The 24,427-nt window shown below is 40.5% G+C and overlaps 1 protein-coding gene and 1 pseudogene across 2 annotated transcripts in view; both read right to left on the reverse strand.

The window, feature by feature from the left end:
- The window catches only part of CRYBG1 (crystallin beta-gamma domain containing 1), a 350,815-nt gene that overhangs the window by 136,561 nt on the left and 189,827 nt on the right, over nt 1–24,427 (reverse strand). The gene's annotated exons all lie outside the window — the stretch shown is intronic.
- LOC149470333 (protein GVQW3 pseudogene) lies at nt 12,583–13,099 on the reverse strand (annotated as a pseudogene).

Genomic DNA, 24,427 nt, shown 5'->3' on the forward strand with positions numbered 1-24,427 from the left:
ATACATGTTTTAATATATAGGAATGGCCACCATGGTTTGTCTGGTGAAATAAATAATTTCCCATAGTAAGCCATCTAAAAAGCAACTATTTAGAGCCGCAGCTGCCAATAAAAAATTTTAAAAGTCCATGAAGAGGTTCAGAATGATTCTAAGACATGGATCATGTGTAAAATTTATGAAGCACCTTTCACAAAGTATGTGACAGGGAACCATACACAGTATTTAAAGGAGCAATAATATCATTTTATTATTATCTTATCTGTCAGCTCTGAGAGTACACACACAATAAATGCAACACTTTTTTTCCTTAAAGGAAGTTTACACTCTCATACAGGAAACTGAAGACCCTTTAACTGGAGAACATAGGCGCATATATTTTGAGAGGATTTAGAGAATCTTAATGTTGACCAAGAATTTACTTTGCTATCACACTGCATTATGGGTAACAAGTGCGCAGGAAATGTTTGAGGACAGTATAGCAACTTTGTCTGCAAGTCTTTTGACAAACCAGTAACTAGTGAATGCCTTAGGCCTGCTAGACATGGCTCAATTGGCTGATTCCTGCTAAATCAGCTGAGATTTGAGCAGTGAATGGCCCTGTTGGCATCTATTGTCATGACAAACTGTTTTTACAAATTTAAAGGAGCCAAGTGTAAAATTGTCAGCAGAACAGTGACTGCTTCTAATGATATGCACTCACTGTTTGGGTAATTGGACAGCTATGGGTTCTGTGGCTGTCTGAATACAATAGTTGACAGGGAAGATTACTCCACCCATAATGTTTTGTAAAGGATGGAAGATACTAATAAGTTTCTCTCGCAGGCTGAACAAGAGAAATCCATGCGTGTATGGCTAGCCTTACTTTAATAACTACTAGGCATCCTCCTTTCAAGGCCCTTGAATAGGGTGGTAATACACCTAAAAAAAAATCCCAAACAAACAACCCAGTACCTGCAGCAGCACCAGCAACATTTTCAGCAAAGCAATGTACCATGATATTGGGGTTGGAATGCATTTTAAAATGAATTGGATAGAAAACCACTTATTAACACGTGTTGCAGCATCACTTTTTTTTCACTAATAGATGACTTTTATACTTCTTTAAATCCAGTGAGCAAGGTGAGGGTTAAAGTGATCCTACCTGGCTAACTTCTACCAACTAATGCAGGTATCCAGGAGCTGCAAAGAGGTCTTCTCAGTTAAATACCAATGTTAAAGTGGAAATTCAGACTTTTTTTGCCTACCAGCATTGTAGAAATTGCCTGGAAAAGTGGGTTTATGCAGATTAAAAAAACCTATAATACGTACAGAAATGCTATTTTTACTCCCTTGGTTAATGAACCTCTCAAGTTGTTCTATACACACAGAAAACAAACCTGAGGTGTACAGTACTGCAGAGAGGGGTATTCCACATGCTCCTATGGGGGTAATTTTGTTGGCCCTTTCAGCAACTGAAGCAGTACATGGACGTCTCTATATGCTTTCCTTGAAAAAGTCTTGAGAAAAAGATGTTCTTAAACAAGAACATAGAATATACTGTATTTACTGTAGGTTTATTACCACAAATAGACGTTAACGTTTATCCAAACCCAAAGACTAAAATTTTAAATATTGCAGCTTACTTACTTAGCAGTAGCTGCATTTGCTTTCTCTTTTCAGGCTTTTTTCACCTGATGATAAGTAGCACACTTCCTTCCCTAGGAAACCTGCTAAGTTTTTAACGTTGTTAGTGTCTCCATTGGCAAGATTCACCCTACTTATTTTTCTTGGTGACCACTGTCTCCAGAACAGAAACTGAGGATAAATCTAAAATTTTGCAGCACTTACTGTAACAAGTTGAGAAGAAGTCTTCCAATGGAGACACCTTTTCTGGCAAAAACTGGGGATTTCCCATCAGTTTGAGTCATTCACTTTCAATTCTATTTTACAAAGACAATCTATGATGGGACTTTCCACCCAACAAGACACCAAGAAAACCCCTGAAAAGGGTTTGGAAGATTTCTTTACTCTATCTAAAGCCAACAACAAACTTTTTGATTTGATATTAATGTTATAACTTGTTAACAATAAAAACAATATATTCATATATCTGATTTTAAAGGAGAAAAAAATTACAGGTACATAATTATGTAACGAATGTAAATATAGCTTAGTGTAACACCAGGTACCGACACTGTTCTCATTGTGGCCATATCCTCTATAGATTACAATTTGCGGCCATATCCTCCACGGATTACAATTAATGGACATATCCTCTATATATTACAATATGTGGCCATACCCTCTATAGATTACAATTTGCACACATATCCTCTACAGATTTCAATTAGTGGCCATCTCCTCTATAGATCACAATTTGTGGCCATCTCCTCTATAGATTACAATTTGTGGCCATACCCTCTATAGATTACAATCTGTGGCCATACCCTCTATAGATTACAATTTGTAGTTATACCCTCTATAGATTACAATTTGTAGCCATAGCCTCTATAGATTACAATCTGTGGCTATACCCTCTATAGATTACAATTTGTAGCTATAGCCTCTATAGATTACAATCTGTGGCCATACCCTCTAGACATTACAATTTGTGGTCATCTCCTCTATAGATCACAATTTGTGGCCATCTCCACTATAGATCACAATTTGTGGCCAATATCCTCTATAGATTACAATTTATGGCCATACCCTCTAAAGATTACAATCTGTGGCCATACCCTCTATAGATTACAATGTGTAGTTATACCCTCTATAGATTACAATTTGTAGCCATAGCCTCTATAGATTACAATCTGTGGCTATACCCTCTATAGATTACAATTTGTGGTTATACCCTCTATAGATTACAATTTGTAGCCATAGCCTCTATAGATTACAATTTAAGGCCATACCCTCCATTGATTACAATGTATGGCCATACCCTCTATAGATTACAATCTGTGGCCATACCCTCTATAGATTACAATCTGTGGCCATACCCTCTATAGATTACAATCTGTGGCCATACCCTCTATAGATTACAATCTGTGGCCATACCCTCTATAGATTACAATTTGTGGCCATACCCTCTATAGATTACAATTTGTGGCCAAACCCTCTATAGATTACAAACTGTGGCCATACCCTCTATAGATTACAATTTGTGGCCATACCCTCTATAGATTACAATCTGTGGCCATACCCTCTATAGATTACAATTTGTGGCCATACCCTCTATAGATTACAATTTGTGGCCAAACCCTACATAGATTACAATCTGTGGCCATACCCTCTATAGATTACACTTTGTGGCCATACCCTCTATAGATTACAATCTGTGGCCATACCCTCTATAGATTAAAATTTGTGACCATACCCTCTACAGATTACAATCTCTTCTATAGAGTGCCACTGAAACATTTTTTTATAATGTTGGGTTAAACAACTTGTGCATACCTAATTATATACAACAAATGGATAATACATGTTGCATACTTGACTCATTTTTTTAAAGTAAAGACAATATAATCCTATATAATCCTTATGATTTTATATGGAAACAAAGATGTTCACTCAAGCCAAAATATTTTCAATGAAATCACTATGCTACTGGCAGAATACTTAATGCCTTTCATTTGGTTGCTAGGCATTATCTGAGTGTAACTACATTAAAATTAAACTCTGTGCAACAGTTTAAACCCAGTGATTCTTGCAGGATGAGACAGTAGTGAGGACAATAACTTCACACATCTACATCTGAAGAATCTCACATGCGGGGGGGGGGGGGGGGGTTGTATAAAGTAAGAGCAGATAAAAAATATATATACACTCACCAGCCTCTTTATTTGGTACACCTGTTCAATCGCTTGGTAACACAATTTGCTAATCAGTCAATCACATGGCAGCAACTCAATGCATTTAGGCATCTAGATGTAGTGAAGATGACTTGCTGAAGTTCAAACCGAGCATCAGAATGGGGAAGAAAGGGGTTTTAGGTGACTTTGAATGTGGCATGGTTGTTGGTGCCAGACAGGCTGGTCTGAGTATTTCAAAAACTGGTGATCTCATTTTCACTTACAACCATCTGTCAAGCACCGCCTGGTGGTGTCTCTAGCAGCCCACGGCACGGGGTTCCTCAGGGTGCGAGGTCTAAGTCCCAATCTGCTTGTTCACCAGGGCCCCTGATGGTGGGGATGGACTTGGAGCAGACTGAGACCAGGTTGCGACCCCTGAGTACGTCCAGCAATGGTAGAGAGCGCCGTCAGGGTGTGCGGGAAATGGAGCCTGACGTGAAGAGGCTGGAAAGCCTGGTAACAGGGACAGATCTGTGCGGGATGGATGGATGGATCGTCAGGATAATGTAAGGCGTAGTCAGGCAGGCCAGGTCAGCAACGTGCGGGCAGCGAGGTACTGGAGGAGCAGGCAGAGAATGGTCAGGGTCACAAGCCGGGTTCAGCAACTAACGGGCAGCGCGGTACAGAGGATAAGGCAGAAGGATGGTCAGGTAAGCCAGGGGTCAAGCAGGAGACAATCAGCATTGTCAGGAACAATGCAGAGGTTGGCAACAGAAGCTTCACAGGATCAGATAACAGGAACAGAACAATAAAGACCAAACGGCAATTGACATACCTCCTGTCCCGTTTAAATAGCACGCCCTGAGCTGTCATTGGTGCCAGGAACGTGTCCGCAATCGCGAGTGCGCATGCGCAGCCGTTGCGATCGCCCAGGTCCCGCTGCTCGCTGGCTAAAGTGCATCGGTGTTCTGCACATGCGCCGCCCGGCGCATCGCGGCAGAGCCACCGATCCCTGACACCATCTTTAAGGTTTACAGAGAATGGTCCAAAAAAGAAAAAATAACCAGTGAGCAGCAGCTGTGTGGATGAAAATACCTTGTTGATGTCAGAGGAGAATGGGCAGACTGTTTCGAGATGATAGAAAGGCAACGGTAACTCAAATAACCATTCATTACAACCAAGGTATGCTGAATACCATCTCATGTCGAACCTTGAAACAGATGGGCTACAGCAGCAGAAGACCACACTGGGTGCCACTCCTGTCAGCTAAGAACAGGAAAGCGAGGCTAAAATTTGCACAGACAAACCAAAATTGGACAATAGAAGATTGGAAAAAACAATGCCTGGTCTGATGAGTCTCAACTTCAGCTGAAAGATTCAGATGGTAGGGTCAGAATTTGGTGTAAACAACATGAATATATGGATCCATCCTGCCTTGTATCAATGGTTTAGGCTTATGGTGATGTAATGGTGTGGGGGATATTTTCTTGGCACACTTTGGGCCCCTTAGTACCAATTATGCATCGTTTAAAGCCACAACCTGAGTATTGTTGCTGACCACGTCTATCCCTTGATGACTACAGTGTACCCATCTTCTGATGGCTACTTCCAGCAGGATAATGCACCATGTCACAAAGCTCAAATCATCTCAAACTGGTTTCTTGAACATGAAAATGAGTTCACTGTTCTCCAGTGGTCTCCACTGTCACTAGATCTCAACCCAATAGAGCACCTTTGGGATGTGGTGGAATGGGAGATTCGCATCATGTATGTGCAGCCGACAAATATGCAGCAAATGCATGATGCTATCATGTCAATATAGACCAAAATCTCTGAGGAATGTATCCAACACCTTGTTTTGAATCTATGGCACAAAGAATTAAGGCAGTTCTGAAGGCAAAAGGGGTACAACCCGATACTACGAAGGTGTACTTAATAAAGTGGCTTGTGAGTGTATATATATATATATATATATATATATATATATACAGTGGAGATCGAAAGTTTGGGCACCCCAGCTAAAAATGTGTATTAATGAGCATAAAGAAGCCAAGGAAAGATGGAAAAATCTCCAAAAGGCATCAAATTACAGATTAGACATTCTTATAATATGTCAACAAAAGTTAGATTTTATTTCCATCATTTACACTTTCAAAATAACAGAAAACAAAAAAATGGCGTCTGCAAAAGTTTGGGCACCCTGCAGAATTTATAGCATGCACTGCCCCTTTTGCAAAGCTGAGACCTGCCAGTGTCATGGATTGTTCCCAATCATCGTCTGGGAAGACTAGGTTATGTCAATCTCAAAGGTTTTAAATGCCCAGACTCATCTGACCTTGCCCCAACAATCAGCACCATGTTTTCTTCTAAGCAGTTGTCTAGAAAACTGAAACTGAAAATAGTTGACGCTCACAAAGCTGGAGAAGGCTATAAGAAGATAGCAAAGTGTTTTCAGATGTCAATATCCTATGTTCGGAATGTAATTAAGAAATGGCAGTCATCAGGAACAGTGGAAGTTAAAGCAAGATCTGGAAGACCAAGAAAAATATCAGACAGAACAGCTCGCAGGATTGTGAGAAAAACAATTCAAAACCCACGTTTGACTGCACGATCCCTCCTGAAAGATCTGGCAGACACTGGAGTTGTGGTACACTATTCCACTATAAAGAGATACTTATACAAATATGGTCTTCATGGAAGAGTCGTCAGAAGAAAACCTCTTCTACGTCCTCACCACAAAAATCATCGTTTGAACTTTGCAAATGAACATATAGACAAGCCTGATGCATTTTGGAAACAAGTTCTGTGGACCGATGAGGTTAAAATTGAACTTTTTGGCCGGAATGAGCAAAGGTACGTTTTGGAGAAAAAGGGGCACAGAATTTAATGAAAAGAACCTTTGTCCAACTGTTAAGCATGGGGTTGGATCAATCATGCTTTGGGGTTGTGTTGCAGCCAGTGGCACAGGGATCATCTCACGAGTAGAAGGAAAAATGGATTCAATAAAATTTCAGCAAATTTTGGATGGTAACTTGATGCCATCTGTGAAAAAGCTGAAGTTAAAGAGAGGATGGCTTCTACAAATGGATAATGATCCTAAACACACCTTGAAATCCACAGGGGATTACATCAAGAGGCGTAAACTGAAGGTTTTGCCATGGCCTTCACAATCTCCTGACCTCAACATAATTGAAAATCTATGGATAGACCTTAAAAGAGCAGTGCGTGACAGACAGCCCAGAAATCTCAAAGAACTGGAAGACTTTTGTAAGGAAGAATGGGCAAAGATACCTCAAACAAGAATTGAAAGACTCTTGGCTGGCTACAAAAAGCGTTTACAAACTGTGATACTTGCCTAAGGGGGCAGTACAAGATATTAACTCTGCAGGGTGCCCAAACTTTTGCAGATGCCATTTTTTTGTTTTCTGTTATTTTGAAAGTGTAAATGATGGAAATAAAATCTAACTTTTGTTGACATATGATAAGAATGTCTAATCTGTAATTTGATGCCTTTTGGAGATTTTTCCATCTTTCCTTGGCTTCTTTATGCACATTAATACAAATGTTTAGCTGGGTGCCCAAACTTTCGATCCCCACTGTATATATATATATATATATATATATATATATATACACACACACAAACACAACTCATGTTTTACACATTACCTCTTAGAAAGGGCTCTAAGCAAACATCTATATGCACAGTTGAAATGCATACATGGAAGATGTTTTAGCTGCTTGGACATCTTTTCTGCACTTGTTTGCTTTCTGTTCTTCTTCCTGTGACCATGTGTATGCAGCACACCTGACTGGCTCTCTACTACTGCTGTATATGTGATTTCAGGCAATTTATATCAAGAGAGACTTCTTAATTGCATTAAAAAATGTAACAATTTTTATGTACACAGTCTGATGGCATTAAGATATACTTAATTTTTTTTAATGGTGGTAGCTATATCTGTCTGGAGCTCAGATCAAAGTGGAATCCCTGCCCAACACTAACTATTCTTAAAAATATACACTTTTTTAGTCTGCTCCAGTCCGGTCTTGTTATCCTGCAGCTCCAGCTCTCCTGTCTCAGGACATGCTTCAACAATTCTCAGCTGTAAATTCAGGGATCCATGACATCACTCATAGATTCCTATGGCTCTGCTGTTGTCGGAGCTTCCACCTTTCCTCTGCCACTGCCACTCACTGACCCAGGGAAGCTGAAGCTGTAGGATCATGCGACAGTACTGGAACAGACGATAAAAAAGTAAATATACACATCTTTTTTTTTTACACAGATTAGGCAGGATAGGTAACAGGAGCGGGAGAGAATGTTTTAAGCATAGTTAATGTTAGGCATTAATTCCACAATAAAGGCCCATTCACACCAGGGCAATCCATTGTTGATGTAAATTGTGTGTTAAACTGGTATTAAACGTCGAAAAAAAAAATCAGGGCCCCCTTCAGGTTTATGCCATAATGTGCTAATGTGCACTGCATTCAAGCACATTATGACAAACTTACCATAGAAACGGCTTGCTGTCACAACTGCAGAGGTTTCCATCTTCACCTGAAATTCCTTAAGTTTCGCAGGCCCTGGCCATTTGAATGGTCGGGCCGCAATGACATCACTCCCATGTGTGTGCGTAGGAACCACAGTCACGGCAAGATGCTCTGCATTCCACGGTATACTATGTGGCTGTGAATGCAGAGTGTCACTGCACATGCGCGGATGATGTCATCGTCCATTGCCAATGCAAATATCTCCTAAACAGTGCACATTCAGGAGATATTCATTGTACCTACAGGTAAACTGAATTGTAAGGATACCTGTACAACTGCACAGGGTTAATTGTGCACTGTGGTAAAGCAGTCTATGCTGAATGCATCACAACAGGTACAATCTAATACCTGGTACACTTTGGTTACACAACAGACAGTAGTACATCATAGTGTGTTGTGGTGCACTGCAACAAACTGTAGGTTCATTCTGGAGGTGCTTTAGGGTGCCATTCACAATGATCAGCACTGTGGGGCACCAACGCACATAACATGCTTTATTGCAATGCACTGGTGTGAATGGACTAGAAAAAAGCCCTACACAAATAATGGATAAAAAAAGGCCATAAATATGTTTTTGGAACCATCTAATTTCACTGGAAATCTCATTAAAGACTCATTCTATCCAAAAGTGGTATCTCAGAAATGGATACGCTGTATTGGACTAAAGTTTCCATTGGCTCTAAATCTCTCTGGATCACTTCTGGTGAAATTTTCTACATTACCTCCCAACCCTGCCCCCCCATCTAACAGTTTTACACTGCTTTGCTGTAAGAAAGGGATCCCAGCCTACCTACGTAACTCTATATACTGTAATACAGAAACATACATGCAGAGATTAAGAAATCCTTCTGAAAATCTTTGCATGGGGTTAGCCCTGAAATTTCTACTGGTGTAATCATCCTGCCTTAGTTCCTCAGACATATTATCTTCAAGAGTTGGAGCAAATACTTTACTGCACCAATTACGGTAACTTTTTTGAACCTATTAGCCACAAATATCTTGCATTCTTTTATTTAGCAAAGACACAAAACTGCGTCATTGTATAGACACAGCACACTTACTGTAGGTTCTTCACAGCTGTAAATCAAAACTACAATTGTCACTCAGCAACAACTGGCAAAGCAGAAAACATACTAAGTTCTACAAAATATTCACAGCTGTTTGTGAAATGATAGGAATTTACATAAAAAGAAAGATCCCTGAATTATATAGTCCATTTTGATGCCTTCAAAACAGCAATGCACTGGGGGTTTCTGAGCTGTAACAGACAAAATGAATGCGTCAAGTGATTCTCGTTTTCTTTAGACAGAGTTATTCAACATTTTATGCTTATAGAGTAGTTTTTCCGTCACATGCTTTAGGTCAGGACAGAATGTTTCTGATTTATATGCTATGGATATAGAGTATATCTACCTGATAAAATCACAATGAGAGCAGTGCAACAAGTTCACCCTTACCAGTAAGGAGAATGTTGATTATGTTTAACATCAAAGTTGGTACATTAAATCTATTAAAACCGAAATAAGTGTAGCTTTGTTATAACAAAAAATCAACGTTAAACATGACTGTTTCGAGGAGACTCAGTAGTGAGAGGAATGGACAACCCCTCCCTCCCCTCTTTTTTTTCTTGTCCCTTTTCCTCCTCCAATGTATTTTTTACCAGTTTTTCTTATGAAGGCTCTCCAAAAAGCAATACAATATCATTGACATGGGTTAGGACACTCTGCCAATTAAAGCATACACCAGAAGGTCATCACTCCAAAACATTAATCATAGACATGAAAGAACCTTATTAAAGGGTGTTCAAGGATGATCGATCGGTATTTCCACAGATATGACATACTGTATGTTAAAACTATTATGTTTTCTTGTTACATCATAGCAAAGAGTCTACCATTTTTCTTATGAAGGACATCTGGGTATGGTAAGCTATGTTGCCAATACAAGTGCATCACTTTTTCTATTTTAGATGTATACCTGCTGCTGACCTTTGTAAGATTTGTTTAGTAATCCATTGCAAAATGTGATTTTTGTTTTGTTTGAGCGGTTGATACCATGTATATCCTTTTGTACCCTGGTGCTATTTTCTAATAAATAAAGAATTGAAAAAAACAAAATAGAGCTGTGCACTCATATTCACCAATGTTTGCATTCATGAGTTCTAATGAGGGACCTCTGGAAAAACGAATGCATTCAAAATTAGTTATTTGTTTAAAGAGAAAACCCACTTCTGGGATTATTTTTTTATCCCAAACAGTTAGCATCTGATTGGTTACTGTAAACTACATGTCCAGTTTCATTACATCCTTTTAATTTCCAATAAAGTTCTAGGAGAACGTAACTTTCATTAGTGTGCATCAAGGATGATCACCAAAAAAGTAAAGTTATTGTGCTGTATAATTCTTTAAAGTGGTTCTAAAGGTAGAGGGTTTTTCACCATCATGCATTCTTTGCATAAAGGTAAAAAGCCTTCTAGGTGCAGCTCCCTCCTCAGCCCCCCTTATACTTACCTGAGCCCCATCTTGATCCAGCAATGAGATCTGAGGTCTCTCTCTTATTGACTCACACAGTAGCGGGAGCCATTGGCCAGTGAGGAGAGAGCGGGGGCAGGGCGAGCTGCTCTCTGTGTGTAAATGGACAATGTCTCCATGTGAACCAGGACCGTGGCAGGGGACCCAAAAAGAACTCCACCTTTAGAATCATTTTAAAGTATATCTAAAGTCCTAACTTTTTTATTCTATTTTGGATAGAGTAGGGAATACCCCTTTCAGTTTTCTTTTGCATTTAAGAGAATTCCTTTTTTTTATTTCCCATCCTATAGATACAGTGGGAAGTGAGGAAATTTCTTCAAAGTAAGGTAAAATTATTTTCTTCATGGAGACAAGTGTCCATATTGGAAGATTCCGCCTCTATCCCTGTCCTAGTCGCAACTCAACATTTTAGATTTTCCCACACTTTTAGTTCTGGTGACAATGATCACCAGGACAAATAGAGTGACTGATTCCCCCACCAGGGACACAAACAGCATAAAAAAACCAACAGCATAAAAAAACCAACAGGGGTCCTTTAAACCTTCTTTACTCTCTCCAAAACTAAAAAAAAAAATGTTTCACCTTTAGATACACTTTAACATACAAATGTACAAAAGCTCTAATCAAAATGCCATTATGAGAAACTTGTGGAGTGTGTTTGTGAAGATGTTGGTTTTAGCATGCCCCAAACAATATAAAAGCTATTGAAATAAAATATTGTAAATAGGCCACATAAATTAGGCACTGCATGAAAGCAAGCAATCTACTGCAGTCTAACATAGCTCATCCCAGTAGGTACAAACGCTGCTGCTGATTATCTTGTAGCCATTCCAATGATACTTATCTGAGCTTGGTTAATTAGCATTTGTGAGTTTTTGATTTGATGAATTTATCCAGAAAAGCATAGAGCAGGGTGGATTTTAAATAAATGAATCCATGTGCAGGGTCTCTAATTGCCCTTTGAACACTTTAACTTTACAAACCCAAAAAGCTAACCACATGGACGGGCTTGACCATTTCCTGCACAACTCTCATGAACAGCTCATCATCCACCTATACTTCAGTAAAAAACCTAAACAAACCCAAATAAGCTACATTTACAATGACCATGTACACAATATCTGTTTAGTTAATTATGTACCCTTACAGGCTGAAGGTTGGGATACTTTTTTTGGGGGGGGATACAGCACCAAACACATTAGTATCTCATGCCCTTCATGGTGAGTATCTCATGCCCTTCAGGGCGCTGCTTCATGTAAAAATCATCATGTGGCTAGTTGTTGCCCAGAGCAGTGATCTTCTGATGCTGCATGGGTAACAGTAGCGGCTGCCAGTGTGAAGGCCTTGTACCACTTGTCAGCCTCTTCCTGCGTCCTATACCAGTCTCACGACTCGTAGTATTATTGTCCCAAAATGCACCACGATCTGTGAATGCAGGAGGAGTGGATGAATGACAGGATCTCCCCTGCCCACTTAAAGAACACAATGAGGGGCAAGTGGAGCAAGTCTTTCACAATCACAACCATTAACCCCTGCATCACTAGAATAACACCACTGTGGGCAGCATGAAGGGTTATTTTACATGAACCAGCAGCCTGCAAGATATGGAATACATTACAGCTAAGTAATCTGTTTGATGCTGAATTGCCAATCCCTCCCAAAAAAGGGTAAAACTTCAGCTGTAAGAAGAAAGGTAGTCAAATCATCAAGCAAATATGGTTGTCCTAGATATGGGCCATACCTAGGAGGTATAAGAGATGTGACAATTTAATTTCCAGAATGGACTGTAAAAAAAAAATCAAACACCTCTGTATTCTTCAAAAGATTAGATGAAGTTTGAAGATGACGTTCTTTCTGATCAGTCAAGATTCGAGGCACCATCTTTACAGAAATCTTTCTCATTCCCCAATCCTTTGTTAGAATCTCCTGCACTGTTTCCCTGTTCATGTTCAATTCTCCTGCCATCAGTTGCACACTCAATTTTTGATGCGAGCGTATGAGGGTTCGAACTGTGTCCATATTTGCATCCATCCTTTGTGTTTTTGGCTGCCCACTTCTTGTGTCAATGTGGGCATCTTCCCACCCCTGCTTAAACTGCCTATACCATTCAAAAACACTTGATTTCTTCATGGAATGTTCACCATAAGCCTGCTGTAACAGAGCTAGAGTTTCTCTTGCACTTTTCCCAATTTTGACGCAAAATTTGATGTTAATCCGCTGCTCCAGATTTCTGTCAGTCATTTTCCTGCCAATAGCACAATGCACACACGTGTGCTATTTCTTCTACTGCTCCGCAAAGACTGAGTCAACTGGTCTGTGACCCAACCAACACACGTGTTATTTCTTCTACTACTCCGCAAAGACTGAGTCAACTAGTCTGTGACCCAACGCACACATGTGTTATTTCTTCTACTGCTCCGCAAAGACTGAGTCAACTGGTCAGTGACCCAACGCACACGTGTTATTTCTTTCAGTACTCCGCAAAGACTGAGTCAACTGGTCAGTGACCCAACGCACACGTGTTATTTCTTCCACTACTCCGCAAAGACTGAGTCAACTGGTCTGTGACCCAGGAGAGTGCAAGTTAGAACATGTCACAACATACTCGAGTGTGAATAAATCTGTGACTCACCACTATAGTGCTAGGACGTGGGCACTCCGGGCATTAAATTGTCACACCTGGTATGTGCAGTTAATTTTATACTAATGTTGGGACAACAGTATCTATAAAAAAATGTTGCTTCATGTCTGGAACCAAAGTGCAGACAGAATTACAGGTGTGAACATGACACTGTCAATTTTAACCCTCCCTTGTTTACAGATTTTCCATTGCTACATGCAGTACTCAAGTGTGTTATATAACAATACACCAATAGGCTACTATTTGAGTACTGTGAATTATAGCAGATCATTGCCCTGTAAACTATTATTCAGTACATTGTGTTTTTCTAATTTTAGTACAGTTTTGTTGTACTGAATTTGAACGTTTAATAAAACCCACATGCACTTGATAAAAGAGGCACTTTTACATAGGGTGTACTGCATATTAAACAAGCAATAAAACAAAGGGAGACTTTGTTGGGGAGTAGAGACTCTATCATTACCTATTTCTGTAACTATGCACACCTGTTGCATAAACATCAGGCCAAACAAAAAAGTGACAAATCTGCTAAGTGGAAGGGTTTTGTGGGGCAATCCATAGCGGGACCTTGGAGTACACATGAATGCACTAAGTAGGGATACTGTTGAGTCATTTCCATTTAAAGTGTCCAACATTTTGTGTCATACCAGGGGTGATTCAATAAGGGCCCATGCACCCGTTCCTCTATACAGTGCAAACATGCTGGCATATTTTGGTGCCCAGGAGCCCATGGTGCTGTGTACAGATGCCCATTGACATGAATGGGTCCAGGTAGTTGTACGCAGATATGCACAGCTACTTTTTTAAAGTGCAGTCCCCAAGCGCAGACATTCTGGACCATATGTCTGTACGCATGCGTCACCTGTGTACAGCCTCCTACACCTATTCATGTCTACAGGTGGCTGTACGCAGAACCAGGGGCTTCTGGGTACCAAATATGCCAGTGTGTTCAAGCTGTAAGGGTGAATGCGCCCGTGTGCATATTGCAACATATTTCTAAAGCATTGCACAAACTGTTGGTGCTATTTAAATCCTGTATAACAGTAAGAAGAATCATTTCTGGTGATGTGTATGTAGTTGGAAGCCTTGTGTCAAGTTCATGAAACAAGGGCAACATTTTAATTCTTAGCACCGACACCAGCAACAAACTCATGTCGTTCTTTGCAACACTTTTACTGCCTGTTGCAATTGTTGCGGCAAATTCATAAAGAAACACCATTACATCAGTGATAAAGAAAGCAGAGGCAAATAAGACATTTTCCATGTTGGAGTAAACTATAGTATTGTGTTGCATCTTTGAGACAATTCTGCATCAGATTCATGTACACCTTACCGGAACATAGATGAATCTGTCGCAATTGTCGCCTTTCTGCAAGACAGATTTCTAATAAGTGCACTCTTCATGAATTTCATAGACTGTGTTTTCAATGTTATGGGGAACAGTTCCCATAAGGAGCAGATTTCACATTTTCCTGCTAAATAGAACTCCTCACTCTAGGCAGACAGATCCTGGTAATACAAGCTGCACCAGAAACAAAGGGCTATCTGTTTTCAACGTATGGCAACAAGACACGAAACTACATCTTCTGTTTACAAAAACCTCAAGGTCTTCCTATAATCCCTCATCACAGTCCAGCCTCCTTCTACTGAAAGGTGGACCTGGAGCAACAAACATTCTAGACACATTGATACATTTCACACTTACCATGGCAAACTGTGCTGTTGTAGCTTAGAAGGAAGAGTAGATTGGACATCAAATAATGGAAAGCATTCAGATAGCCACCAAATGTAGTAAAGTAAGATCTGAGCGACTGAAACTAATTTCTTCCTCTAAGGCTATTCCCAGCTCTTAAAGAATCCTTTTCTTCTATTTACTGGCAAACAAATGAATTTTGCTCCCTTCTTCACAAAGCCTAGTTTAGCACGCAAAGGAGTCGGATGACACAGCGAAGAGCTAGCTTCAAGTTTTCATGTCCTCGCTGGTTGTGTACCTGAGTCTCGTTGAATGACAAGGGTTAACTAGGTGTGATCAAGGTGGGTGTGCCAACAAACTTCCTGACAAAGCTTCATGGACAAGTACAGAGTCGTCATTTGGCAGAAGATGTAGAATGTGCCTAACCTAATTACTGGGTTCGGAGTGGAGCTATCGAAAAAATTAAATGACTTCATTTCTAGAAGTGGAACTCCACTGGAAGTGCTGATGTCAGTGATATCCCTGCAGGATCATTACTTGTATGTAAAGCATGTGCACATGATACTTCCTATAAATTATATCATCGAAGGTTACAAATTGTGACACTATCGGGGTGACTCAATTAGGCAGTTGTGACACATTTTCTGGCAGTATGTATGCACTCAGAAACTTCGGGCCAAATTAATGTGTTTGCAAATCCTTACATATACCCAGTGAAGTGACTGGCCTCAAGGGATACACAGAAATGAAACAAATCCTCCTGCATAAGTTGTACCTGGTTACCTATAGCCATATTTCCCCTATAACCATTCAAAGTGCAGAATTTACACAGGATCTCTCAGCTCTGAAAAGCAGGGGGTGGGGAGCTAAAGTTACATTCAGTGAGGAGAGCTCTGAGAGCCGATTGGCACACAGCAACAGAATTGTGTCTGTCAATCACAGGTTGTGCCCTCCTGTCACCATTTTTCTCTTGGTGTCAAGTAAACTTGTCAGAAAAGACTCATGCTTATAGCAAAGGAATGAGGCAGCAGACAGAAACAACCGGAACACACCATAGAGGGATATGCTTTGCTCATAATTCACGCCTGAGGTTTACAAACACTTTAAAGAAAACCATGTAACATTTTCAATGTTTGTACCAACACATGCTAGAAATTCAAGTAATTCTTATTTCTGACACTTTTCTTGTATGGTGCTATTGTTGAGTAATATAAAGAAATACTGCCATCTTAGCATTAAGGAAAGAAGAGGTGAACAAGACCTCATCCATGTTGGAGTAAATTGTTGATTGCATCTCACATGTAGTTGATGGGGGAGATTTACTAAATCTGGAGCGTGCAAAACTCTGCATAGAAACCAATCCGCTGCCTGGTTTTATTGTCAAAGTGTTACTAAACCCAGGACCCTGCATTCACTATATCTGGTCTCCCAGAGTACACACAACATGGAAGTGCAATTATTTTTGTAAATATAAACTTCTAAATACCTTTTCTGTGCAGCAGTTAGAGCAGTCTTGTGACTTCAGCAGAGCACTGGTTAAAGCTTGTAGGAGGGGTTTTCTTTCTGCTCTAGGAGGATGCAAAACCCCTGACCTATGTCTGGACAGTGCTGATTGGCCCTGTGCTGATCACATGCACCCTCCCAAGAAAAATAAACCTCTCTAGCAATACACACTAAATGAGCATGTGCAGAAGGGCTACAGGTTCAGTCTGTCTTAACAGGTAGACATTTGTACAAAAGAAGGGGCAGAGAAGTCAGGATCAAACAGCCTTGTTACACAATGCAGAGGATTAACCCCTTAGGTTCCACAGTGAGTATAACAAGCATGCTCTACTGCATATACAGACTGATTTTACGGTTGTGGGTTTAATAACACTTTAATTGAACAAGCTGAAGCTAGCAACTTATTGGCTACCATCCACAGATGCACCAGATTCTGAGTGCTCCAGTTTTGGTAAATCCCCCCCCCCCCCATTGTGTTGTATCTTCAAGACAATTTTGCAGCAAAATAGGTTTTCTAGTTCCTCTGGAACTGATAACTTATAGGCTTCTATTATTCCCCAAACTCCTCAAAATAGCTTCTCTGCCTGTAAAACTCTTGCAGAAGAAACAGAACAAATTCAAACACACCTTGTCAACATGTAAATGGTTTTAGTGCAAGTTCCACCATTTTTTGCACTATCGTGATTCAGTTTTCTAGGAGCTTGTTCACACTATCAGCTGTGACCTTCGTTTTTCCACACTGGATAAGCGCACATCACCGCTGTGACTAACGCGGTGCCTGGCCCCTACCCTTCTCACCAACTCATGACAAAAGAGCCACCAATCTTATAGTGCACTGTCACTTGCGTAACAATGCCACTTTCAGTTGCGCCCTGCACAAAGATTTTATAGCTGGTGGGACCACAATTTAGGTGCCAGCAGCCTGAGAGCAATTGTCACTGAGTTAGGTTAATTAGCAACTAACCCTTCAAACTCCACACTGCCATCAGATAGCTTTGGGCCTATCAACCCTTCACAATGTTAGCAAGAACAAATGTGAACAATAAACGTCTGTAACACACACTGTCACCACAGACAGGTATATTCAGAGCATTTTTCAAGAGACAAGGATTTAAAAGCCTTAGAGATAGTTTTAACATTTTTCAAAATAGGGTTTATTAATGAAAAGGTCAAATGATGCAGTTAAATTATTGACAGAAAAGGTATGTTACAAAAGACGTAAACAGAACGATACGCAATAGAAAAATAAAAGGAGGTGAAAATGGAGAATACTTGCAAAGTCCTGGTTTTAGCAGAGTCCAATTGTCCAAGCAAAAAATGTTGCCATGAATCTCATTTTAACATCAACCAAGGAACACCCAAGAGAGCCACGGCAACGTTTTTTGCTTGGACAGTAAGTATAAAGATCCTCCAAAAATTACAGGGCACCAAGTAGTCTAATCTATTCTTGTCCACTAGAACTCCTTCATCACACTTGCTTTTAACAAATGGATTTGATAAGTAGGTAGCTCTCAAATGGAGAACGCGTTTTTCTGTCATATACAAGAAAACATCCAATATGTTGGAGGATTTTGGCAAAGCATTTAGCCGGATCCCCTGGAACGCTCTGAAATTCTTATACACAAAGACTGATACTGCACAGATCTTTATGTTGACCCCTTACCACAGGGGAGCCCAATAGATACAGCAAATCTTCACATGATTGCTACCATTCCACAATTTTCTGTATTGTTGTCATTTCATTGCTACTTTCTTTGACATTTTGCTACATAACATCAAATCCCATGTCTTCCCCTAGATCTCATGCACATGGGCACAGTAGGCTGTACACTGTCACATCTAACATCATGAACATTCATCCCTGTACACATGAAACATTATATGCACAGTCACAGTGTCTACTAGCCTATCAATGACGTTGTCTGCGGCTGTACATCTGTGATCCTCCTTCCTGACAGTGTACAGCCCTCTGTGCCTGTGTGCATGAACCCTTAAAGTGTTACTAAACCCACAACAGTAAAATCAGTCTGTATATGCAGTAAAGCATGCTTGTTATATTCACTATGGAACCTAAGGGGTTAATCCTCTGCCTTGTGTAAAAAGGCTGTTTGATCCTGATTTCTTTGCCCCTCCTCTTGTTGAAAAGACCACCTGATACAGACTGAACCCATGGTCACATGCACATGCTCAGTTTGGTGTGTATTGCTAGAGAGGTTTTTTTTTTCTTGGGAGGCTGCATGTGATCAGCACAGGGCCAATCAGCACTTTCCAGACAGAGGTCAGGGGTTTTGCATCCTCCTAGAGCAGAAAGAAAACTCCTACAAGCTTTAACCAGTGCTCTGCTGAAGTCACAAGACTGCTATAACTGCTGATGAGAAAAGGTATTTAGCAGTTTATATTTACTAAAATAATTGCATTTCCATATTCTTTGTCCTGTGGGAGACCAGATATAGTGAATGCAGGGTCCGGGGTTTAGTAGCACTTTACTAGTTCCATGAATATCATGCTAATCTAATGGCTTTAAAAGAGAAGTATGACTTTAATTTTTTTTTACCCAATTATGTTTACCTAGGTGTATGCAGCATTGGTATCATTCTGCATCTGTCCTAGGCTGTCACATGACAGCTGATCGCTGAGTTCTCACAGCAACTCTGAGCAGAGAGTGGTGACTGTCAGTCACTGCTCTCTGCTCTGCCACACCCCCCTCCCCCACCCCGCGCTCACTGAAGTGCTGGGCTGTGGAAGGGGAGGGAGCAGCTGACTCAGCGGCAATCAGCCTGAGCCACGAGCCGCTCCAGACTCTGAGGTGGATCCCAACTTTAAAGTCAGGATCTTTCCCCAGCCTAGACTGGATGAGTGACTTCAGCCTGCTGTCAGCTGAAAATGTGTCACAGGAGTGCAGAACAAACTGCACTCCTGTGATTCACAGGAGAAGTACATCCAAAAGAGCTGTGGTTGGACTTCTCCTTTAGAACTTTCTAAAGCTGTTTTTTTTTCCATCAGCCAACCAGCTGAAATATATATATATATATATATATATATATATATATATATATATATATATATATACACACACATATATATATATATATAACTCCAAAAGATTCCTCAATCCATACAAACAAGAGGGAGGAATCCCCCCTGCTGGGGCATTGTATTATACTGACCCCGCTGCTGTCAGAATACACTGATCAGCGGCTGCAGATCACTTACTGCAACTGATGATCAATAAAAATTTCATAAAAACATATCCCTCTGACAAAAGATGATTGTACAAATGACTTCCTTTGAGCAGGGATGATCATGCACTGAGTAAAATGGAATAGGTATGCAGATTAGTGACATTGCCTTAAGGCTACTTTCACACTGATCCGCTGCAAAAACGCATAGGCGTTTTTACCGCACCTTTGTCACGCTTTCTGAGCAGTTTTTAAAGGACACATAACTTAAAAGCTGCAGCAAAACGCTTCTCAGGGGCGTTTTTGAGGAGTTTTTCAGGTGTTTTTCATTTATTTCAATAGGAAGAGGCGTTTTTGGGGCATTGCGCTTCTGTTTCGGTGTAAAAACTTCTGCTTGCAGCACCTTTGGAACATGTTTGTTCAGTTAAAAAAAACACCTCAAAACCTCTTCCAAGAAGCATTTTTGGTGCAGTTTTTAAGTCACGTGTCCTTTAAAAAATGCTCAGGAAGCATGGCAAAAGCACAGTAAAAACACCTATGTGTTTTTTTAGTGGATCAGTGTGAAAGTAGCCTTACTCTAAATTTACGGATTCTGCAGTATCCCGCGGTAAAATGCATGTCACACATGACTGTAGAAGCACACTACAATTCATATTCCATGCATTCCAGTGACCTATGTTAAGAAAAAAAGATACAGGTCTGTTTTTTTTTCTCCAGTGTCATGTATTTTATATAAATGGGCTGCTTTATTGCAACGTACTTTATATATGTGTGTTATGGTGTGTGCTGTGTGTCATGCTTTGCAGCCTACTATATAGTGTGTTGGGGAGTCCTTCATAATGAATAGCACCACACATACAGCAGGTACATTTAGGTGCAGTAATGCACACATTTTACTATGCATTGCTTCAACACACAAGTGAGTTAGCTTTTTATCTCTTCTAGTAAAGTTGAGATAAATATAGCTTTGTTTTACTGATTACAGACATTATAGGGAATCTCCCCTACACACATTTGGCAGTGCACCTGCTGCAAAGGTCTGATTACATGTTGCTGTATGATCACATTTTCCCCATCTATGGCCACCTTTATTTGATCTGACACTGATAGATAATGGATGTCTCATCAGCTGATTAAATCATAGAATATCAATGAGGCTTGAGTAAATATTGTGTCATTGTTTTCTCTAAGGTTAAATGTACAACGAAGCCGGTTTTATTGGTAGGATATTAGTCAGGTGCTTGTTGTAATACTGTCACATAGGCCACTGACATGTTAGGCAACTTCTTCTTAAAGGGACAATATTGTATTCAGATAACTGTGAAAGTTTCATACGTGTAACAATAGAATTCAGTAGAATTCCTTTTTTAGTCTACATACCTTCTTCATACTTTTCTCCACAGTTACATGCAGACCAAGCTGTCCAGCAAAATTGTCCATAGCAGGGGTTGGAACAAACTACGCTCACCGGACACTTTATTAGGTACACCTGTTCAATTGCTTGGTAACACAAATTGTTAATCAGCCAACCACATGGCAGCAACTCAGTGCATGTAGGCATGTAGATGTGGTGAAGACGACTTGCTGAAGTTTGAACCAAGAATCAAAATAGGGAATAAAGGGGATTTAAGTGGCTTTGAACATGGCATGATTGTTGGTGCCAGATGGGCTGGTCTGAGTATTTAAAAAACTGCTGATCTACTCGGATTTTCACGCACAACCATCTCTAAGGTTTGCAGAGAATGGTCCAAAAAAGAGAAAATATCCAACGAGCGGCAGTTGTGTGGACAAAAATACCTTGTTGATGTCAGAGGTCAGAGGAGAATGGGCATACTGGTTGCTGCAACATTCAGATGGTAGGTTCTGAATTTGGCATAAACAATAAGAAAGCATGGATCCATCCTGCCTTGTATCAACGGTTCAGGCTGCTGGTGGAATGGTTTGGGGGATATTTTCTTGGCACTAGCAAGGTGCACCTAATAAAGTGGCCACTGAGTGTCACCCTGTGTATGAACTGATGCAGCAGCAATTAATAAAATGTGAACAATGGGAATAAAAGCTGAGAGTTGCAAGTACCCCTGAAATGATATAAGTTGTTCAAACCACTGATACTCAATGATAGATGGCTGTTCTGATCCGTGCATTGAACCAGAATACGTGTAAACTCTGGAATGTGCTTGGAGATGCATATAGATCCATGTAGCCAGCCACCTGTATTGATCTGAACAGGTTGTCTGCACAGAACACTTGTCCATTCTGCACAGCTAAAGATGGCCCTTCACACGGGTGTCAGGGATGTTGGATTCCCATCATCCGACGCCCGGGACATGTAGTTCTGGGTGCCAGGCAGGTAGTTGTTTTCTTCCTTTAGCCCTGCTACGGGCAAACAGCAGGGCTCACCTGTCAGGTGGAAGCATTCAGTGGCAGCGCTGCCACCGATTGCTTCCACACAGTGCCAGCCTCCACGCCCACATTACATTCAGTGGAGCACAGGGGAGACGTGCAGGGTCTTTGAGACCTTGGATGTCTCTAAAAGAACCTGTCACCAAAAATCATCACATAGGGGACTTTGTCCCCTATGTAATGAAAAAAAATTTATTAATTGTAAAAAAATGAAAGTTACACCAAAGAACATATCATCCCCCACAAAAAAATATTGAGGCCCCCACATATACGCACGTACAAATGTAAAAGCACACGTTGGGGCGCTTACGCATGAAACCATCGATTGTGATACACATTACATATCGCCGTGCACGCCAGATATAAAGTATAAAGTATAATCCCTGACCCCCCCCCCCCCTTTTCCTGATGAGCAGCCAATCATTGTTAATAACATTGCAAGGTCTCTCCCCTCCCTGCTAGTCCCCGGGGGCGGGGCTGAAGAGAGGCAGGGAGGGGAGGAGGAGATAAACAGCGCAATGGTAAAAATATCAAACGTTTAAGTCGCCATAAAGCCTCTTTTGTTTTTAAAAGCCCCAAACATTCCTAAAATCACCTCCAATTTAAATACGGTTTTGGTTAAATTTTTTTTTTTTTTAATCTGGACAAGTAGATTGTCATGAGGGACAAGTAGATTGGGGCTCCAATTTAGTCCCCAGACAAGTAGTTTTCTAAAACATTTCCACACTCCTGGGTATACGGGTTGGTATGCTCATGAAGCCATACAGTTTGGCCATTATGTAAATGTGGAGAAAAATATAAATTAAAAAACGTGAAATTAAAAAAAGGAATTCGTATATAGAATGATCCCACTGTATGTATAAGGCCCCTTTCATGCGAAGGGTCAGATTTGGTCTGCCTGTCAGTTTTTCAAGCAGACCTGATTGGACCCTCCATTCACCCCTATGGACTGGAGGGTGTAAATGGACTTCCATCTGTTTACACCTGCCTACCTGCAGTCCGATCCGGTCAGACAAAAAAGGTGAAAGGGGATCTATGCAGATCAGAGGGCAGTCAGGTTTAAACGGACAATGGAGTCCACCCTGTGTGAAAGGGGACTTAAAACATAGACTACAATAGCTTTCACCATACTGATCCTTTATAACCTTAGTATATGTACAGTATACTGTATGCTATAGACCCTATTGTATGATCATCAGCTGCTGAAAACATTTCTGACTAGTTAGTCATGGTCAATAACAAGCTACATTTCCAGTGCTGTCATTCATACTTCTTTGGACAACTGCAGGTTACAACACAATGGTGGTGACGTCAGTTGCTTTAGGCCTTTTGAACTGAAAAGCAGAATATTTTCAGAGTATGCAGTTCAAAGAAAGACTATAATGGTTAGCTGTCAATTGTAACAAAACATTTTTTGAAAAGTTTACAAATTTCTAAATTGATGTATTATGATTTTTTCATTTTCAAATCTTTATTTTTGAAACATATAACAGGATCTATACATGAAAAATGCTAGGATTTCTAAGAAAGCTCAGCATTACCTTTATGCTTTCTGGCGGAGTGTGTTAACCCATTAGTTAAAATATGGTGTTTCTGCTCATGAGGGGGCACATTTAGCACAAGAGCTGAACTGCTGCCCTATGAGACCTGCTGGGAGTCAGTAGGATGCAAATGGTAATATTGATTTATAGATAGTACCTTTAGACGACAAGTTGGTTGGTTCTGAAATATTTGGTGGATTTCTCTTTGTTTGGTGCAGAGAAAAAAAAAAGTACAGCACTACACTACGTAATACAGCTAGTTAAAAGGGTATGGATGGCATTTGCTCTAATTAAAATACAAATGGAGCCAGTTTTGCTTGTATTGATGGGAGAGGGCTCAGCTATATATGAGATCTGTCTGGAAAAATTTCAGCCATTGTTAACCACTTCCCCTCCAGAAGATTTACCCCATGACACTGGTTGGGAGGGGGCTAACATCTAGGACAATCAAAGGGTTAAATGTATGCCTAGCACTAGGTGGTGCTTGTACTAAGGGAAGTGAAGGATCATGTTCACAGCTTTGCAGGGACACACGATCCTTCACTTCCCCACCTGTCAGAACAGAGCTCTGCCTTGTTTACATAGTTCTTTCTCCTGCCTGATGATCGC

Source organism: Staurois parvus, unplaced genomic scaffold (assembly GCF_062004578.1).
Source record: "Staurois parvus isolate SC_StPar_1 unplaced genomic scaffold, SC_StPar_1.0 ptg000048l, whole genome shotgun sequence".
Lineage (NCBI taxonomy): Eukaryota > Metazoa > Chordata > Amphibia > Anura > Ranidae > Staurois > Staurois parvus.